This window comes from Dermacentor andersoni, unplaced genomic scaffold (assembly GCF_023375885.2).
Source record: "Dermacentor andersoni unplaced genomic scaffold, qqDerAnde1_hic_scaffold ctg00000041.1, whole genome shotgun sequence".
Classification (NCBI taxonomy): domain Eukaryota; kingdom Metazoa; phylum Arthropoda; class Arachnida; order Ixodida; family Ixodidae; genus Dermacentor; species Dermacentor andersoni.
Genome location: NW_027314754.1, coordinates 156,006 through 164,587, shown reverse-complemented (window position 1 = coordinate 164,587; position 8,582 = coordinate 156,006).

Genomic DNA, 8,582 nt, shown 5'->3' with positions numbered 1-8,582 from the left:
TTTCCTTACGTACCGTGCAGGTCTTTGTTGAATCCCATCGTACGAATCATTGAACTCATGAAAATGGAATTCCTGGACACCGTGCCTTGTGCGAACCCACGTTGTCTATCGGGGCTACCCGAACCCACACAACAGGTTCATACCGAGCATGTTGTGTGCAAGCGGCTGTCCCACTCCTCGGAACGAGCAGAACACAACACTTCCATGCCGCACGACCTAGTTCTCGAGCTGGTACCGGGTCAACCTGACGACTGTGTACCAGTCACCTCGTCCGTCCAAACGAGCCAAGTCCACCAATCTGCCTTGTGGATCGTCGTTAACACGTCCTTAGTCGAGCCTCTCCTTTTTTGCACATCGACAGTGCGAGCTCTGAACACGAGACCATCTGGCCCAGTTGTACTGGTCCAGAAGAGCGCGACGCCACCGCCAGAAGAGCAAGCGCCGAGTTCAAGGGGCCTTCATTTCGGAAAAAGTTCGTGTTCTGGTACGACACCGAGATGTTCATCATAGTCTTGGTACTAATGGTACTAATAGGAAAATCATGTGCAAATTACGCATTCGTACACAATTTATTCGAAATCACACACACAGTTCCAACTATGCCGTGTTCGATGTAAGGCATTTCTCTTCTCAGCTGAGACTGAGTGGCTCTTTAACACCGAGCTAAGAGGCGCCCTGTTGAATTTGGTCATTTCGCATCGGCGCTTGTAATTAGTAAAAAAAAAGGAGCAATCACGACAAATATTCTTTCATAGCACAAACTTCGAAAGGTCACTCAATCATTCCTTATGTACTTCATTATCAGTGCAAAAAATAAACATAATATATACGACTAGAAACGAAAATGCTCATCATAGCATAGACGTCTTCCTCCAGTCTGTGTTCCGTCCGGCCGACTGCATAAGGCTGTCAACACGAGTTTCTCCGAAACACCACTAGACCTAACGAGCTTACAAAAAAAAAAATGTCGCACAACGTTATGTTCTTGACAGCACGAGGTGTGCCGAAGGTAGCGCTTAAAAAAGAAGTTTGTCACAACTACACAAACGGTGATCCATTTTTGTTCAAAGGCATATTCGTCGTAGTCCCCGGTGCCACTCGGTCAGAACAGATTGCGCCTCCGTGCCGGGTTCATGGGCGACTGGTGAGGGCACCCGAGTACGCGGGCGAACTCGTCGACGTGCTTAAAGGTGGCGTCACACTGCGCATGCGCGAAGCTGCCTGAGTGTGCGTCGCCGCCGATGCAGCGCGTGAGACACGCGGCCACGAAGAACAGTTGCTCTGGAGAGAGGAACTCAAGGCCCTGGACACGACTGTAGCTGGACGCGCCTCCACTCGAAGGGTATGCGCGTCCAGGCTCGCCTTCAGGGAGATAGGATCTATGTATAGAGCACAGTTGCTTGGATCGAGCTGCATGCAGAAGCAGGATTGGCTATGAAGAGGCGCACATGTGTGCCAAGTCGACCGGTGACGGAAGAAGAAAACAATAACAAGAATTACCCGCATCCAACACGCAATTTACGTGAAACGAAGTTCTTGTGTGAAGCGGTCACATGAATTGTGTAAAACGAAATGCGACGCACGTCTTAATTTCAATCCTACGCAACACGTGCACTGAAGCAATGTCTAGGTTTATGCACCGCACAGGTCACAACTTTGTAATGTTACGCAATAGTTGCCTTTACGGGCTGAACGCTTCTCGAGCTATGCGGAAATGGAAACGCCCGATAATGGCGTCAGACGTGGATGCTGAGACGTCGCGTGGACGAAATCAATTCGTTGATGTCGGGCTTGCTAGCCCGACATCCATGACCACGGCGGCTTACCTGCTATGCCTTTTTACAGCGAACCTGTATTACAGGGTGCCCCAACAAATTTTAGCCGGAATTAAATATGTGCAAATGCCACATAGCTAGACAGTACAAAGGTAATGTTCTTTGCCGTCACTTGGAGATACTCATATTTTTTCCGTTCCGCCTAATTAGATAATTAGTCTTAACTAATCAACTTCTCAAATATTAGAAATAGATGAAAGATGTAAACGAGAAAATTGCAAAACGACATGGATAACTCCCGACACAGCTTTCCGTTGCTCAATACCTCCTACATAAACGTGTGTTTCCGAACTTGAAGGCAAATCGCGAATACACGCAAAGTGCCTCGAGCGGCCAGTTGCGCGGCAATTTTGCGTGCATCTGTGCGCTTCTTTCACGTTCGAAAAAACAGTTTGATGTCGCGCGTACTGAGCAGCAGAACGCTGTATCGGGAGTTCTTCACATCGCTCTATAATTTTCTCATTGACACTTCTGACATAGGGTCCTGTTAGTCGTCCACGTGAAGCTTACAACTTTCATTTGTGATGCATTCATGACCAGCTTGTTACCAGCGCACCCGCGCAACCAACGTGTTACTAACGACCCGCGTTGTTGTTCAAGCCTTTGGGAATGTGTTCCTCTTATAAATAAGAAATGAAAATGCAAGTGAGCACTGGAACAAGCAAGGACACGTACGTCTCAAGACCACACGAAAAAGAAAGTTTTAGGCGTTTGATGCTCTTAAAGGACAAGTTCCTCTGAAACCGATAGACTTGAATCCAGGGAAGGGTGATTGGAAAGCTTACTAACTCCTTCACTGTACCCTTCACCGTACACAGACCCGAAGTGTAGGGCGAAGGCGCGCGGGACAACTGGAACAGGTTGGCTGTCGTCGCTAAGTAAAGCGATACCTTGTTTCGCATTATTGGATGATTGTTCACGAACGTGTCTCCAGAAGAACTTCGAATATAGAAGTACTAGCTTCCGCACGTGCTATATAGAAGGAATGATCACGCTTGTAAAGAGGTTTAGAGGGTGCCCTGCACATTTTAAAATCTATATGTCAGTGTTCCTGATTTGTACGCTGTGCTTTCCTGTGAGCACGCTCTTTAAGCTTCAAAGCTGTTTTCAGTTCAACAGAAAACCAGTCGCGAAATTTAGAGTGTTTAGTACATTTTCGTGGTATAAAGTTCTTTATTGCATCTTGAATGATATTCGTGAATGCCATGACTTGGTCATTAACATCTCTTAGTTCTACTACTGCAGACCCGTCAGCACCATTAAGATAGTGGTAAAGACCCACGTAATCTCCGCATGAGAAACTAAAAGACCGAGGTGTCGCTGCATCCTTTAATCTCCTGCTACTATATAGGTAACGCGAACTGTAACGAACTATGAAACGGCGGATGATATTTATCTGGCTTAACAAGGGGGAAATCGCCACAGGACATATTCACAGCTTCTGCGTTATTAAGGCATAGATAGGTCTAGTACATTGCCACAAGAGTTCAGGATATTGTTAAATTACCACAGAGATGCAAAAGATATAAAATCAAGTAACGAGTTGCTCTTGGCAGATAAGTAAAAAGAATGGGTTGAAATTTCGCCAGTTTGCCATTAAATGCCAGGCGTATTAAAATCGCCGACTATAAGTATTTTATGGTCAGCATGGGCCAATAGAACATTTTCAATAGTGGCTACACTAGTGATTTACATCTCGATAAGAATAATAATAATAACGATCATAATTATTATTATTATTATTGCCACTTTGTAGAGGATTATATATATATATATATATATATATATATATATATATATATATATATATATATATATATATATATATATATATATAGAGAGAGAGAGAGAGAGAGAGAGAGGCAAACGCCACAGCTTCGCTGCTCGTCCTCCTCCAGAATAGAAGGGCTGACGATTTTTTTTTCTGCAGGACATGATCAATATTCATAGTATGCGCGACGCACTTGCTATATAGCCTCTGTAGTGCTACCGAGCCCACATTGTTCTATTCATACTGCATTCGATTGTGCACGCGTCGCTTATCAACCACTAAAACTGTCAGGAAACGTCTAGTTTGAGCACAGGTCCAAGCACTCATGCTGTCGAAACGCAAGCGTGCGGTGACATAATGGCAGTACTGACTGAAATCCAATATGCGCAAATTTCGCCAGCCAAGTAAATCATGCAACGTAAGCTGCCCCAGAGTGACAGCGCTACAAAGGAGATTGAAAACCGGCTTGCCAAAATTGAAGAAGATTGCGCATCACTGGTTGTGATGAAAAAAGAAACAAGTTGACGATATCCGGACGTTTGACGATGAAAATGCAAAAAAAAAATATATCGCATTAAGTAAGACTAGCCTGGATGACTCGAAAGACCGCACACGGCGCTCTAACCTAGTATTATCCGGATTAATGGATAGCGAACGAGAAACGTGGTCAGAATCAGAATATTTAATAACAAAACCTTGACGTAAATAATTAAACATGGCTGACCATTCAACAGAGATCGAACGTGCCCACCGATTGGCCAAATTATATTTTTAAACACCATGTCAGTTAGCGTTAATCTTTCACATTTCAACGCAACAGAACAAATGCTTTCACATGTTGAGAAATTGAAGGGCATTGAATATCTAATTTGATAAAATTACAGCCATAACATTCTAAAAGCTAAAAGGCGTTTAGTCAAATTCGCCAACACACAACAGAAGCCGTTCAAGTTGAGACACGACCAACTATCTCTTGATGAGAAAACGTAAACGTTTGATCGTTAACACCCAATAGGTTGTCTCATCCCATCCCCCCCCCCCCCCCCCGTTATATGCCTAGGCCCCAGCAATGCTAGCTCCAAGAATTCCTTTTCGTATGTCTTCACTAGCATTAGAAGCATCGTACGGAAGCTTGACGCCCTCAGTAATTACGGCAACACAACAGTGTATCAACTAATCATAATTACTGAAACGTGCCTCAACTCTACAATAGAGGTCTCTTAAATTCTATCTTTTTCCCTCTAATTTTTTCCCTCTATCTTTTTCCCTCTAACGTGGGGGTCGCGTATTCACCGGCACAAAAAAAAAACCTTCAGAGTACTGGACTTAGGAAAGTGTCTTCCTTAGAAATTGTATTTGTATAGAAATTGTATAGAATATAGCACACTCGCTATTCGTATTGGCATTCAGAAACTAGCAATTCGCTTATTTTCCAATACCGAACCTGATGAGCTATTTCGACTGGGAAAGCCGAGCTACTGTTCTCCGTCTCCTAAACAAAATATCGCAAAATACCACAAGTGGAAAACGAACAAGAGCAACGCTGACACAAAATGGGCCATGCAAGCTTTGTTTTCGGTTTCACGGCGAAAGCCTAAATGAAAGCCTGTGATTTTCGCTTTTAGTCTGTAATGTTGTGTTCCATCCAGTCTAGTCAGGCACTGGTTTATTTATTACAGCACGAACAGAGATGCTGTACTTGACCTGAAACGGGCCCCCTTACGTCTGTCTACCGTACACAAATCCTTCAGCAGCAGTTCTTTTTTTTTTTTTCTTTTCTCCACAACATGTAATCATTTAACCATTTATATTTAACCAGTGTTTTTCATACAACAGCCATTCATTCTTAGATAGCTTGTTTAGAACCAGGCTCTCAATATGCAAGGCTATTCTAGTTCTTTTATTGATAACTGACAATCTTCTGTTTAAACGTGATCCTATTTGTTCGTACGTGAGAGCTGGATGTCTTCCTTTTTTTCAGTCGTCGGTACAAGCCGGGAAACCTAACTATACCGAAATAAATTTTCTTGCTATGCGTCTGCGTTTGATTATTCGATATTTGATTCTGCATTCAATACTTGCTACTCGTAATCCATTGATATTCGAAAATATTCATATTCGCCCACCTCTAACAAATAGCCCACGCGTTTGACCCGCGGATCAAACTTCAACCATCCACAACCGTGCTCGCCGCTATCATTCTGCTCCGAGTATTAACTGTTTTTTCTGGGAGCAAGTTCGACCAATAAAAGTTGTCCTCCAGAATGAGGTGCCGCAACCTTAGCCAATTATATTAATAAACGCCACCGGCGCCCCGTTCGCGTGGAGGCACCGGTGAATAAACGCTCCTGGCGGACGGCGGTGTCCTAACAGTGAAGGGATGGGGCCGATGACGGTTTTGTGGATCAGGGCTAAATAAAGCATCCAGGTTGAACTATGCCCATGCCGAAGGGAATTCACTCTCACCTTGCCTCGTTCGCAAGCTGTTTCCTTGCGAACCGCACCGCGCTGTTCGGCGGACCACGAAGGGGCCAGTTCTGCTCGCGGCTTTCCCAGTTTGGGGTCCCACTGCTGCCTCGAGCTTTTCGATTGGTCGAGCGTTGGCTTCCCGGGCTTCGCGGGCGCCTTCATGGACTCCGGGGTCTTGGGTGGCGCCTTGCCCTAGCTGCCCGTTTCAGTGGTCGTTGCGCTCTTCGACTCCTGCTTGGGAGCCTTGCTTATGGGCTCAGCTTCCATGGTCCAAGACGCCTCCAGCGCGTTTATGGCGGCCCCGATGTCGATTTCGGTTAAAACGTGGGGTCGCTCTGAAGTCTTGGTCGCAGCGCCGTCGACAACCTGAGACAGCTTGGCACTGAAGACTGCGATGGCTTGTTATGGTTTGGTGCTTACGAATATGGCTCAACCCAATGCGGGTGTTCAGCCATGAATCAGGCGGCAGTACATACAAAGCGAAAAATACCTAAATGGAATATTGTCACTTAAAAATGACAATAAATGAATACTAATAATTAATTTCAATTGCAATTTTCAGGCAATATTGTTTCAAATTTTGAAGTTAATATTGTGTTCATATTCAAGAAAGTAAAACCACGAAAGTAAGAAGTCAGCCTCTTTGTTTCACTTGCAGAATTAAACATGGCATCACATATGTCCTGTTGCAGTGTCCTAGTGCCGCCGTTTCAAGAGACAGTATCACAGGAAGCGTAACGACCAATCGATTTTTTTAATGTTGCAGCCGTGATGCATGCCGAAGCCTTTAGTATCCTCAGCACCGGGCCTTTAAGAGATTCCGCCGCTATGGCTTCGATGACGACGGGTGGGTGCTCCAGCCAGAGATTTTTTTTTTTTTTTGCACGTTGCGGGATTGGTTAAATACTAGTGATGATGTTGGTGTTATCAAAAAGTGGGGCGCATACTGAGTTTTTTGGCCAATGCCCCGGTGTTGTTACGTGTAATATCTTCCCATATGAAGTAGGGGAGATTGGCGAGGAATCGGGTCGTGTGTCTAAACGCATTCGAGGAGAAAAAAAGATAATTATGCGATTGATTCTTGTGATAAATGAATGAATGCAAGTGGGTCAATGCATGTTATCTGAAAATAAAACATGCCGCGTTTTAGTTTACCTTTTAACCCAGAGAAAAAGAGCGAGAGAGAGAGAAAAAGATTAGTTCTCAAGCCAACGAAAAATAACAGCCTGTTAAAACAGTTTGTTTCCATCTTCGTATAGGATATGTTGTATTGTTTCAGACCTCCTGCCTAATACATTTATGTGATTCCAAAATATTCTAGGTTCGGCTTTCTCTTCTTCGTGTATTTCTGCCAACCAACACTCACTTTCACTTTCTATCTTTGCTTGAACCAGTATTTGACCCACATATTCTTTCTCCCGGGATATTTCCCCATTTTCTGGCTACTTCATCGTGGGATAACTGTGCTTTTTTTTTTTTTTTTTGCCTACCTGTGCTCTCGGGAGGCCTTCTGTAGTTCGGCGATCGCTTCTCGTATTTCCCTGTTCCACCAACTTTTTCGGTTTCCTTCTTTCTTTCCAACAAGTGTGTTGGTCCTCTTTCCCGATTTCTCTCATTACACTTAGAAGCTCAATATAATCCCATTCTTTACTTGGTGATTTGCCAAGTTATTTCCCGACTCTTGCGACTGCTTTTGTCATTTGTTCAGCGTTCAAATTTGGACTAGTCGTTCCTTGCTCCATTTCCCAACTACTTATTCCATTTTCAAAATGATACGCTTATGGTCACTCCCTATGCTGCTATAGCCTTCCTCGTCAATGACCATTTCTCTCTTTTATCATGAATTTCTTAGATCATGAGACAGTACTGGATGACCGATTGCCTATTTCCGCCTTCCCATGTGACCTGGTCGTCACATGTAGGCCCCGCATTCACGATAAGGAGGTAACGTTGCTCACATACATCTAGCATTAACTTCCCGTTGTTGTCAGTATATACGTCTAGGTCTTGCATGTTGGCATTCATGTCACCTAACAGAATAATTTCCACATCATTCCCGAAACCCCTAATATCAGCACTTAGGCGTTCCACTAACTCCCGATTCTTCTCTTTGCACTTTTTTCCCGTCCACAAATACGTTACACCCAGCAAAGCTTTCTTTCCACTTACTGTGCCTGACAGCTTTCAATTTACACTTTGCCATTTGGCTCCCTGATGTGTGAGCGTTCAGACTTATCCTCCCTTTCTTTGCAATTTAGTTCTGTTGCACCCTTCCCAAGCGTAACTCTCAATCACTGGCGGCTCTTCTAAGGCTCTAACGTGCGTTTCTGCCAACGGCATACACCACTATTTGTTGTCTATTTAACTGCTCTTCAACCTCTAACCATTTTTCATTTCTTGTTCCGCCCTGCATGTTCATGTAGCATATTGCACGGCGAGCTCTCTTCCTCCTTCCATCATTTTCCTGTTATTGATGGCGATGCTAGTCTGCGGTTCGCCTAGGGGAC